This window comes from Molothrus ater, chromosome 1 (assembly GCF_012460135.2).
Source record: "Molothrus ater isolate BHLD 08-10-18 breed brown headed cowbird chromosome 1, BPBGC_Mater_1.1, whole genome shotgun sequence".
Taxonomy (NCBI): Eukaryota; Metazoa; Chordata; class Aves; order Passeriformes; family Icteridae; genus Molothrus; species Molothrus ater.
Genome location: NC_050478.2, coordinates 72,423,974 through 72,436,265, shown reverse-complemented (window position 1 = coordinate 72,436,265; position 12,292 = coordinate 72,423,974). Strand labels below are relative to the sequence as shown.

Genomic DNA, 12,292 nt, shown 5'->3' with positions numbered 1-12,292 from the left:
AAAATTAGGGAAGACACCATCATTATTGCTGGGATCAGTCAACAGGCTGAACCTTCTATCTCCCTCATAGGGATGCTTGTTGGATTAGAACTGTACTCTGTGCATGCTGAATGCTTGGGATGGGGATTTGAGATAGTCATTTGAACATGTTTTTGCAGTCAGATACTGTCTCTGACAATCCTTGAAGCTTAAACTGATCACAAAATCATATTAATAAAGAATGTTATGCTGTAAAGTGTTGGTGAGTCCTTCATGGGTGATGGCAGTCGCTGGCAGTAACAGTCTTGAGCCAAGTGTGAGACCCACTGAGGGGTCGTAAGTGGGAAGACCTGCTGAGGGGCCTCCCTTGTGCCCTCCTTTGGTGTGTGTCCCTGAATACATCAGTCAAAGTGCCCTCCAGTCCAGCAGCACTGCTCAGTGAAGGGTTCCCCTAAAGGGCACTCACAGACTGGTCAGGCACAAGGGTTTCCTTTCCTGGGGCACTGACAGACCAATTAAACACTAAGGGTCAAGGAAGTCTCCTCACACTAAGGGCTGAGGAAATGTCCTCCTCTTCACACAGCAGCTCCTTCTCCGTAAAAGAAGAATTTAATTGTGCACTCCGGTACATTTCAGGTTGTCCAGTTTGTCAAATGTTACATCAAGGTGGTGATCCATATTCTACTGCTGAAAAACGTAAGTTCCCATCCTCATTTATACACAGGGTTATTTCTTTCACTATGATATATTGGTTGTGAGTAAGAAAAGGAAAATAAATTTCTATAGATTCATGCAAAAATATTCATGGATATGTATATGGATGCACCTACATGCAAATATGAATCTTATAAATATAATATTTTCTGTCTTTTAAATTAAGCTTTCTTCTGTGATATTTAAAATTTGGGGAAAAAAAAGAAGTTGCGATTTCTATCTATTAAAAGTGAAGTGAACCTCTGAGTTTCCTTTCTTTTGCTTTAAAAATATATTTGCAACTTTCAGTCAGCTTTAGTCTTGACCAAAGTGTTTGACAGAGTTTTCAGCTAAATTTGTACTTGCTATAAAATGCTGGACTCACATCTACACTGAAGGTAGGTGTCATGTATTGTTTATTTGCTGTCTTGTAGATGAGACATTTGAAAATAGAAAATACACAGGCTCAACAAATCAGCCATGTTTTTCCACTATGAACTTTATCTTTGTCAGTGCAAACATAGATAAAAAAACATCAGAACTAGAATACAAATATTTCCTTACATTTGAGCTTCTGACTAAATTCTCAGGTTCTCAGTTCAAATAATCACCTTCCTGAGAAAGTTTTCCTGAAAATCTTTTTGATATCTTTTGAGACCACCTCTTTGAGTTTGTTATTTACCATTGTTTGTACCTTTTTAGAAATATAAGGTCAATTTCTGACTATTAGCAAGGTGTTTTATTGAATTCACTGTTGCATAAAATTTTATATATTTGATGTCTCTTTATTTTAGTATTGTCTGAAAGACAGAAAGTTTGCTGAAATTGAAAGCAAAGAACATGTTATTAGCTGAGCATGGATATTTTAATAGGGCTTTCAAGTCCTCATATATATTCAACTATTTATTTCCCAGAGGCTTTATTTTTAATTTATCTTTAATATGAATGTGCTTCATTATTTTAAATGCTAGCAAGTATAGAGGGACTCATAAGGAAAAAAAATATACTGTTGTCCCCATCACAAAATTAGCAAGCATTTTTTGTTGTTCTTATATATTTTCTTATATTCTCTACATGCAATAACTCAATGAGTAAAACATTTGATGCTGCTTTTAATGATGGGGCCAAAAGACCACATTTTTCTTTTTAACTGGTGAAAGATACAGTGTACAGTCCAACATTTAATACACAGCTCTCCTGATATTGCTGGATTTTGGAACATGTCCTAAGTGAGCTGTACATTCCTGATTCACTTGGGAAATCAGCCCCAAAACTACCTCACAAGACATGACCTCATCCTTATAATGAGCACCGGACAATTTGTTTCAGTAATGGGTATAATGGCAAAAAGCCAAGGAGGTAGGGGAGAATCTTGTCTGTTATTTTTGTCAACCTAGGAATAATGTAAGCTTTGTACAACATACAAAGCACCACTTAGGAGCTGTGCCTAAACTGCTAAAGATGAACTCTGCTCTCTGCTATAGGCAGACAGCTCTCAGGGAGAACAGTGGATATAGTCTATGCATGTCTGAATTTAAAATTTCTTCTAGACAGTATTGTTTTGTAGCAGCTTTTATTTTTCCAGTGGGCTCTCTCTCAAATTCTTTCCCTTTCATCTGATTGAATGAGACAATTATCTTATTCTGTCAGTATACCAGTATCTTTACTTCAGTTTCTCAATCAAAACATTTCAATTGTGAGCCCCTTTAGTCAGTGAGCACTTTGGAGTAAGGGTTGTATTTCACTCTGCATTTAGTGCTCAGGAGTATATTGTTTTTTAGACCCATGGTATTCTAGATTTTAAGGAATACATGAAAACTTTATAAAGAAAACACATATTGAGTAAGAGTTGTGTACCTGCATCTGATTTACTTTGAACCCTTCACTTCACACTGTGGTAACCAGCATGGAGAAAGCACAGATTTTTCTCATTTTTATTTACTGACTAATGATATAAACAATTGCAGTTAATTGATGTGTTCTCAAAATACTGTGTCTTAATTTTTGTAATGTCCTTCATAGCTATGGAACATAGATAAATGTAACATTGGAAAGCAAGAGATACAATTTTTATTGTTGAAATGAATTCACCTCAAAAACAATGGACCTTTAAAACTGAGAGACACTTTATGATTCATATTTCTGTTTGCAATGACCATTTGACACCCTTAGAACTTAGATTCACATAAACATTTCTTTTCAGAAATGAGACATTAAGACTAATCATGAAATTTTATAAAAGTAATTGGCAATGATCTTAATGAGAAAGAAAATTGTTTTGACTTTAAAAACGTAGAGTTATTTTCTTGTTTTATAATGTTGTGTAAGTGACATACGGATGTCAATGTTTCATCTACTCCTGAATGTGGACAATATACATTCATATATATGAATATATATATATTCCAACAAAGCAGCATTTAAAGAAAAAGATTTTAAATTGTATAGGATCAAAATAGAGAAAATAAATAAAAAATGAAAGTACTGAAGTGTTCAAAATAATGTATGATTCAGAGACAGCAAATAAAATAATTTCTTCTAATAACTAGATGAGACAGTTTATAGAACTGAAAGGCAACCCCTTCCAAATGAATGGAAAGGAAATAAATATATACACAATGCACCATTAGCTTGAGATAATTGTTCCACAATTTTTCTTTTAGGTCAAGGCTCAATAGGATTCAAATCATCCTAATATATTCATGGATAACGAAAATAACTATGCTTACAATAGGAAAGTCACAAAGTCAAGGTGTCAAAACTATAAACTGTCATTAGACATGCAGGATGCAGAAGAGCTTCTTCTATGTCAGTCCACAATCACACATAAGTGTTTCTACTGTACATTAAATTTGTTATTGTCAGAAAAATACCACAGATGACTGAACTCAAAATTTCCCTTCTGGTCTGGACTAAGAATTGTTACAGACAGTGGTACCTCCTGATGAAAATGGTCTTAATTTTACTAAGAGTCATGAAAATACCTATTCCTGTATTTTCATACAAATCATCGAATAATAAAATGGTTTGAGTTGAAAAAGACCTTAAAGATCATTTAGTATCAATCCCCATGCCATGGGCAGGATCATCTTTCCCAAAATCAGGTTACTCAGGGGACTATTCTACCTGTCCTTGAGTGCATCCAGGGGTGGGACATCCACAGCTTTTCTCGCCAACTTGTCACCACCCTCACAGTAAAGGTTTTCTTCCTTGTATCTAATCTAAACCTACTCTCTTCTAGTTTAAAACCATCACTCCTTGTCCTATCACTACACACCCTAGTGAAAAGTCACTCTTCATCTTTCATGCAGACTCCCTTGAGGTACTGGAAGGCAATGCTAAGGTCATCCTAAATCCTTCTCTTTTCCGGGCTGAATGATCACAATTCTCTCAGCCTTCCCTCATGGGAGAGGTGTATTATTCCACTGATCATCTTGGTGTTCTTTTGTTAGACTCATTCCAACAGGACCATGCCCTTCTTGTGCTGGGGACCCCGGACCTGGATGCAGCGCTCCCGGTGGGGTCTCACCAGAGTAGAAGGGCAGAATTACATCCCTCAAATGGCTGACCATGCTTCTTACGATTCAGCCCAGGATACAATTAGCTTTTTGGGCTGCAAGTGCACATTACTCGTGCATGTTCTGCTCCTCCAAGTTCCTCTCTCAGGGCTACTCTTGATCTTTTCATCCCCCAGCCCAGATTGATACTGAGGGTTGCCCCAAATCAGGTGCAGCACCTTCTCTTGGTCTTATTAGACCCCATGAGATTCCCATGAGCCCATTTGAGCTTATCATGGTGTCTCTAGATGACATCCTGTCCTTCAAGTGTGGCAATCACTCTCTTCAGCTTAGTGATATCTGCAATTTGATGAGGGTGCACTCGATCCCTTCATCTATGTCATTAATTAAGATAATAACAATGATCCCGGTACAGCTCCTGAGGGACACCACTCATCACTGATGTTCATCAGGATTCTTAGCTGTTGACCACTACCTTTAGGATGCGACCATACAACTAAATCCTTATCCACCTAAAATGAGTACTTCATGTCTAAAGTCCACAAAATGCCTTTCAGTCCTTCCACACATATTTTGCTTTTGCTGAATGTCATGGTTTAGGAATGGCTCTGCCCAGTTTAGTGTCCCACCCCCCACCAAGACTATCCCAAATCAGATGCTGCTTATTTGCTCCATCCCTCCCTCTCCCCTCCCCCTCCCTTCTCTTTCTCACTTTGGGGATGGACTTGAAAACTGGAAGCCCAAAAGGCAATAAGTATGGGTTGAGATAAGAAAAAATTTACTGGAAAGAGGAGTGAGTTAAAAAAATGAACAGTAACAGTATCAATAGCAAAAGTATAGAAAAAAAGAGTTCACATACAGAAGTGCTCACTGCCGACTCTGGGCAGCAATGCACAATTGTTCCCTACAACACCACGCCCTTCTTCTCACTGCAATGATGACCTGAGGTGGTTTGAATAACAATCTAAACATTCCCACAGGGGTCCCAGCCCCTCCTGCTCACAGCTAATGAGAAAATTTAACTCTGTCCTGGTCAAAACTGGATCATTCAATACAAGAACATTAAGAACATTCCATGATAAACCTCCTCTTTTAATTGGAGTTAAATTTTATTCATATTAAATGGGAACCTCTAAGGTTAAAATATGGCAGAGAAAGAAGGAAATCAAAATCTTTATAGTTCAGGAAGGGTGGACAGACGTTGTGTACTTCAGCATTAAGTTTTACTTTTTTTTTAGTTTTCCCTTCTCATTCTCTAGTCCATGTGAGCTCAGGTCATGCCAGGCTGAAACTTCCAAAATACTCAGCCAATTAAGGTAATTCTGATGGTGTGTACTCATGGCAACTGTTAGTATAAGATACTGTGAAACTTGTGTAAGTCAGCATGCCAAAAAGTAATTGGTGGCAGTATTCCAGAAAGAATTAAATTCAGTGAATAGCTGTTAATAAGGTTTTTACTCAGGGGTATTTCTCTCTCATGCTCTGTGTTAGTAACCCTAACAACAGAACTCTCCCTCATGAATTAGTGAAATAGACTAGATAAAACAATGTAAATGGAACATACAAAAATTTCTATTAAATGATACAAAGCTTAAAGACTTTCCCTAATCCCCTCATCATTTATAATAGAGCATTTCACATACACATAAGATGCAGAGGTTTTGATGAATCATATAAGAAATACAAATGTGTATGTTTGCACATGTATGTACATGCTTGCCTGAAAGAAGAAGGTGGTTTTGTCTCCTATATCAGTCATAGAAATAGTCCACATAATGAGGAAAAAATCATGTACAAAATAGCAGTAGAGAATTATCAAAGACCCTATTCTTTAACTGCAACATGGGCAAAAGATCCCTTATTATAGACATATTATAGGGTATGGCATGTAGTTCCTGTGAAGAATATGGATTTTAGGAATTTTGCAAGTCCCCTGTAGATCAGATCCTTTTCACCCTGAAGATTGCTTATTAGCATCTTAGCATTTGCAGCTATCCCTCAAATCCTCATCTCAACATCATAACCACCTAACAACCGTCCTAAACTTTCTTTGCTTCAATCAAACAAAAACGGATTGAAATCCCATATTTAAATAACTTCTTTCATGAAAGTTTATGCTCTCCTGGCTCCATTAGTCATGAAGCACCCACAGACAGACTAAACTACTGCATACAGTAAGATCAACAATACTATAGATTTGGTTCAGGTTGCTCTGAAAAAAATCTGTTATACTTACCATGGGTCCTCTGTAAACACATTTTTCTGTAAGGCTTGAGTCAGTTCCCAGTGAAACTGTGCCAAAAGATATCTGGGAGGAACATGTCAGCAAGTACTTAGAAGTAATCCTCACATCTTTCCTCCAGTAATTCATTTTGCAGTACCCTTTCCTTTCAAACTGGAGATGAAAAAATTGCCCCCTCTGCGCTGATGAGATTGATTTCTTTTACAGGCAGTGTTGTAACTAGTTTACGTAAAATGAAATGTGTGTCACAAAAAATAAACCACACAGTGTCACTGAATAAAGGAGCAAAGTGTTTATACTCACGGAAAGACTTATTTTTGAGTAGGACAGAAATATCAAAAGAATGTTTTCTGATGTGTTGTTTAACACATTCTTCTCTGTCTGGCAATGCAAATAGCACGTTGTGTTATAGCTAAATGATTTAAACTCTTAAGGCTTACTCTAAGCTGATCTAAACATATCAAGATATAGGCTATGCCATGAGTAATTTTCATATAGTTATTCATATTTTTCTTTTTGAAAATGCTTTGAATTGCAAGAAAAGCTACATGGACCAGGAAATATTTTCTAAAAGTTGCGAGAAATGGAGAAAACTGAGCAAAAAATATCAACGAATTTACATGTGTATTATGCCAGTGCTTGTAAGATTTCTATGTCTGTGTATGTTTCTGACATGATATCTCCACTTACATGCATCAGCTCTTATTTAAATAATTTCCTGTATAAATCTACGTCACAAATACTACAAAACTTACCTAGTATGAATCACGGAGAAACATGTCAACCTCTTCATTTTAATGAATCTTTCTTCTTAAAACAGAAACTTCAGATTTTCAAGAAGGTCAGAGAGGATTTCTGGTATTTAATGACTAGGGATGTCAGTAGGTCCACTCTAAATACCAAACTTGGGAAAGAAGAGAGAGATCTTTTTGAACTGTTGAGAGAAATGAAGAAAACTGAACAATCAGTGTTATCAAATTTACATGTGCATCCCTCTGTTTATGAAAGTACTATTTTACTCTAAGTATTGCATAAAATCAAGATGGCAGGGAAAAATAATTGTGTACTAAATTATGCTTTGTTTGTAACACTAGCTTTATTCTGATTTCCATTGAAGTGAACTTTTCCTTTCTTTCTGGAAAAAAAAAATGAGGAAGAAGATGGATGCTATAGATTTACTTGAATTCACTTGAGCATCCTACTTATCCACAGAATGAGACTTCAGCTTGTCTCTTCAACTTGTACTATGGCAGCTGTTCCACTCTGTATGATCATGTAGTGCACTGCATCCTATTATTCAGTGGTTAAGAATAGGATGTAAAAAACTCTTCATTTACTGGACCTTCTGATGTCTGGGCTAGAAAAATATTTGATTAATAGTAACAGCATGAACTTGAACATGTATCTCACAAATTACAATCTTGATGACAATTCTAACTGCTCAAGCTTGTCTTTGCTGCATTTTTACTAAAATTTCTGCCTGAATATGCTCAAAAGGAAGGCAAACATATAATAAAATACTTACTTACAACATTTCAAACAAAACTGCATGGTTCTGGGAAAAGATGTAATTCCAGTATGACTTTTTTAATAGAGGACATTATTTTCAAATTGTTTTGGCAAGGTCACTGAAATTCATCTTGTGTTAGTGGTCTTTAAAAAACTTTGATGAAGTGCTAGAAGTATGCCACATATTCTAATAGAAAATAAAGGCTGATTCCTGTCAAATGAAAGAATGTCAAAAATTGCAGGACCTCCATGCATGGAAATTTTCTCCATGTATTTGGGTGTCCTAATTTCTGTCAACTGAGTTCAAATAATTTTCAATAAAAAGGGAAATATTTTTATTGAATAATATCTGGTTTCTGGTTGGTACATGGGTCAGTACATACCTATGCTTTTTACTAGGGTTTTCTTACAAGCCTGACACCTATGAATAAGAATAAAAAAAAAATTCACATAGACCATATTAAAGAAACATTTAAGCCTTGAAGGAATTCAGTGATCTTTTTTATAGCCTAACTTGTAGCAAGTGGAGTATGACACTGCGGGTTGACCTTGGTTTCTGGTTCTGTCTCTGGTTTCCTTGGAGACTTTCTGCAGGTCACTTCCTCACCCTTTATGAATCATAGAAAGGTTGGGGTTCAAAGGGACCTTAATGATCATCTCTTCTGGCATGTCTCAAGTGAAAGAACAAGACCAGATTGGATATTAGGATGAAAAACAAAACACTGAAAGAATGATTGGAATAAGTTGCCCAGGGGGCTGGTGAAGTTACTATCTCTGGAAGTGTCCAAGTGACATCTGGATGCAACACTTAGGGATGTGGTTTGGGGACTGCTATGTTCTTCCTGGATTGACAGTTTTACTGCATGACCTAGAAGATCTCTTCCAACCTTGATTATTCTGTGATCTATTTCCAAAATCCTCTGTCATAGAATGGACACCTTCCAATAAACCAGCTTGCTCAAAGCCACAGCCAATCTTGCCCTAGACACTTCCAGGGATGGGACATCCACAACTTCTCTGTGCCACCTGTACCAGTGCCTCACCATCCTCACAGTAATGAATTACTTCCTAAAATCTCATCTAAACCTCCTCTCATTTGGTTTAAAAACATTTTGCTTTGTCTTGTCACTGCATGCCCTTGTAAAATGTCACCCTCCACCTTTCTTGTAGTGTTCCTTCAGGTCCTGCAACACTGCTGTAAGGCCAGGGAGCCTTCTCCATGCTACACAGCCTCAGCTCTCTCAGCCTGTCTTCATAGGAGAGAAGGTTCAATCCTCCTCTGGTCATCTTGGACTCCTCTGGACTAACACAGGTCAGCGTTGGGGGCCACAGAGCTGGGTGCAGCACTCCAGGTGAGGTCTCATGAGGGCAGAGTAGAAAGGCAGAATCACCTCCCTGGATCTGCTAGCCATGCCTCTTTTGATGCAGCCTGGACAGAGTTGGCTTTTTGGTCTGCTAGTGCACATTTCCAGGTCATTTTCAGCTTCATATAAACCAACAGCCCAGGTCCTTCTCCTCAGGGCTGCTTTATACCCGGCCCCCTCCCCCAGTCTGTGTCTGTGCTCGGGATTGTCCTGGTCCAGGTTCAGGACCTTGCACCTGGCCTTGGTGAACTTCATGTTCATGTTGTCATCAGTGGTACTAATTTGATGCATTTAATCGTTCATTTCCTTGACTTTTGTTAATAGTATGTAAAAAACACAAACCTCAGAAGTTCTGAAACAAACCTTCATGATTTCTGCCACATTTGTTTGATTTTGTGTAAACCTTGTTGAATAATTCAGCTTCAGGCATGGCACTTCCTGAAACCCTCCATTTTGGCAGACACATTTCTGGTGACTTAATAATTATCTGAAATATATCACTCAAGTCCATTCTGATTTGCTTCTCTGTAAGAATCCAAAATTCAGTAAGGAAAGAAGAAATTGTTCTGGGGATCATCTGACACAAACTGGGAACTACTGTAAGTCACCAAGAATAATTCTTTAAGTCAGATTTTTAAAAAAATAAAAATTATAGAAACAAGCTCTCTGAATATTGGCAGAAGATCCAATGCTAAGTGCATATTAATTTTTGATTCCTTATTGCAAAGAAGTGAACAGAGTCCTGAAGAAAGACTGCCTGATGACTGAAGTGACTGATATTGGGTAACCCAACTTGCATTTAGAAACTATTTTGCTTTACAAATTCCTTATATACTATCTTTTCTTATTTGAAGTGTAGATATTCTCTGTTTAGTAACCTCATTTTACTTTATCAGCATTTGAGAAACAATGCAATTCATCTGAAGACAACCCAACATCCTTCCCTGACTGTTTTAAAAGATGTTGATAATGAACTTCAGTAACACGAAGATTTCACCTCATTCTTTTTCTTTCTATTTGTAAAATTTTATTCTCTTATATTTTATACTCAGTTAGTCTGATTCTGTCTTTCTTTACCCAATCTTGAAAATATATTTTAAATTTAATTAAGGGAAACTAAAACCAAAATGTGAACAGATCTCTATTTTCACGATATGTATTTTCCATTTTAAGAAAAACATTTTGAAAAGAAGTTACTTTGTACAAATTCCCTTCTAGACAAATTTCATGCATCACTCACAATACCTTAAGATCCCTATTTTTAATCCTAATTTCAGGTAAAATGCAAGCATTTCCTGCTTTAAAGCTTACAGACTACTATTAAAAGAAACAAGAGCTCCTGCCAACTCTTGGCCACTCTAAAAAAAAAAAATCTTTATGGACGAAAATTAGCTGCTTTTTACTGCAAAACTTTCCATTTATACTAGCAGTTCTCTATGAGTAAGTGCTCATAAACTGTGTCCATGATGAGCAGTATGGTTTTCAGTCAGAGAATGACAATTTGTATCAAATTTTGAGGGCCAGCAGATGGTGCTATTGCAGGTGGCTATCTTGTTTGGTTTTGTTTAGTTGGGGTTTTTTCCTGACAAAATATGGCCATAAACTCTTAAAAACTGCACTTATTGTCAGTCAAGGCCTGGTGGTTTTCAAAAACTGTGGATGTTCTTTCTATATAAGGCTGTATATTCAGTGGTGTTGTTTTCTTAAAGGTATGTGATGGATTTTAATCATATAAGCAATCTGATATTATATGGTGCAGTATTTGCCTTGCTGGAATGGAGGGATAGTACTCAAGGAAAAATCAGTAATGTGCTCCTGCAAAGACACAATATTCTGGTTCTATAAGGTCTAAATAAAGCAGCTTGAAATTACTGTAATTGGAAGTGTCTCATTAGACTCTCTTAGGTATAGAAATGTAAAAGGACTTTGCTTCCAAGCACATAGCATGCGTTTTCTCTAGACAAGCAAAACACAAGTGAAACATCTCAAGACAGGGATGTCATTAAAGCAATGACAGTCTTTTGACAAATGCTGTAATTTATCACAGATACAAATATTTTTGTATTTGGAGCAGAAATTGGTCATCAGCTCCAGTAAAAAATAGGGAAGAAAAGGAAGAGAAAGTGGACAAAGACTTAAATTTAAAAACATAATAAAAGTTACAATAAAAAGATGTAGTGACTTTTCTTGATCAATACCAAGGAAAATATAAGCCTTCCCCTTTGAATTTTATTTTTGGAACCATTGAACAGAGATCTGTAAGTGCCTCTGTAACCAGGCTGTTGGTATTCAGATACAGAACCTGTGGTACAAGACGTTCAGTGAAAGAAGACAAGTATGCACTGCCTTTCTCTCAAAGGTATTACATGAGCTTTTTTATTTTCTGCAACATAAAACACAAAAATAAAAAAAAAAGGAAAGAAAAGGAAGGAAAAGGAAAGAAAAGAGAAAAGAAAAAGAAAAGAAGAAAAGAAAAGAAAAGAAAAGAAAAGAAAAGAAAAGAAAAGAAAAGAAAAGAAAAGAAAAGAAAAGAAAAGAAAAGAAAAGAAAAGAAAAGAAAAGAAAAGAAAAGAAAAGAAAAGAAAAGAAAAGAAAAGAAAAGAAAGAAAAGAAAAACTGTGTAATCCTGTTTAAACTCAGAATCTCTGGCACCCCACTCAGTTTTCTGTCTGTGCATTTCCTTTTTTTTTTTTTTTTTTTTGTTAGAGAACAATGTGTAAACCAGAACTAACCATTTATGAAAATGATGGGCAAAGAAAACAATGGAAAGCAATACACTTATTTTCAATATCCCAAAAAAGATTTTTTACCCAAATCAACCAATATGGTAAATAAGATAAAGTACTAATAATTTTAATTGAGGATAATATTTGGAAATTCATATGCAAAAAAATTAAGGATATTTTTCCAATTGCTTAAAAAATAAAGTTAAATGTAGCCTGGTTTATCCCAACCTTTAGTATCTCTTCTTCAACAAGCAGAGAAAG

General features: G+C 36.3%; 1 long non-coding RNA gene across 1 annotated transcript in view; it reads right to left on the bottom strand.

The window, feature by feature from the left end:
* The window catches only part of LOC118701808 (uncharacterized), a 75,913-nt gene that overhangs the window by 51,937 nt on the left and 11,684 nt on the right, over positions 1–12,292 (bottom strand). The window contains exon 2 of the long non-coding RNA XR_004982592.2: positions 7,188–7,336. This is a non-coding gene — a long non-coding RNA (uncharacterized LOC118701808). The remainder of the gene's footprint in view (positions 1–7,187; positions 7,337–12,292) is intronic.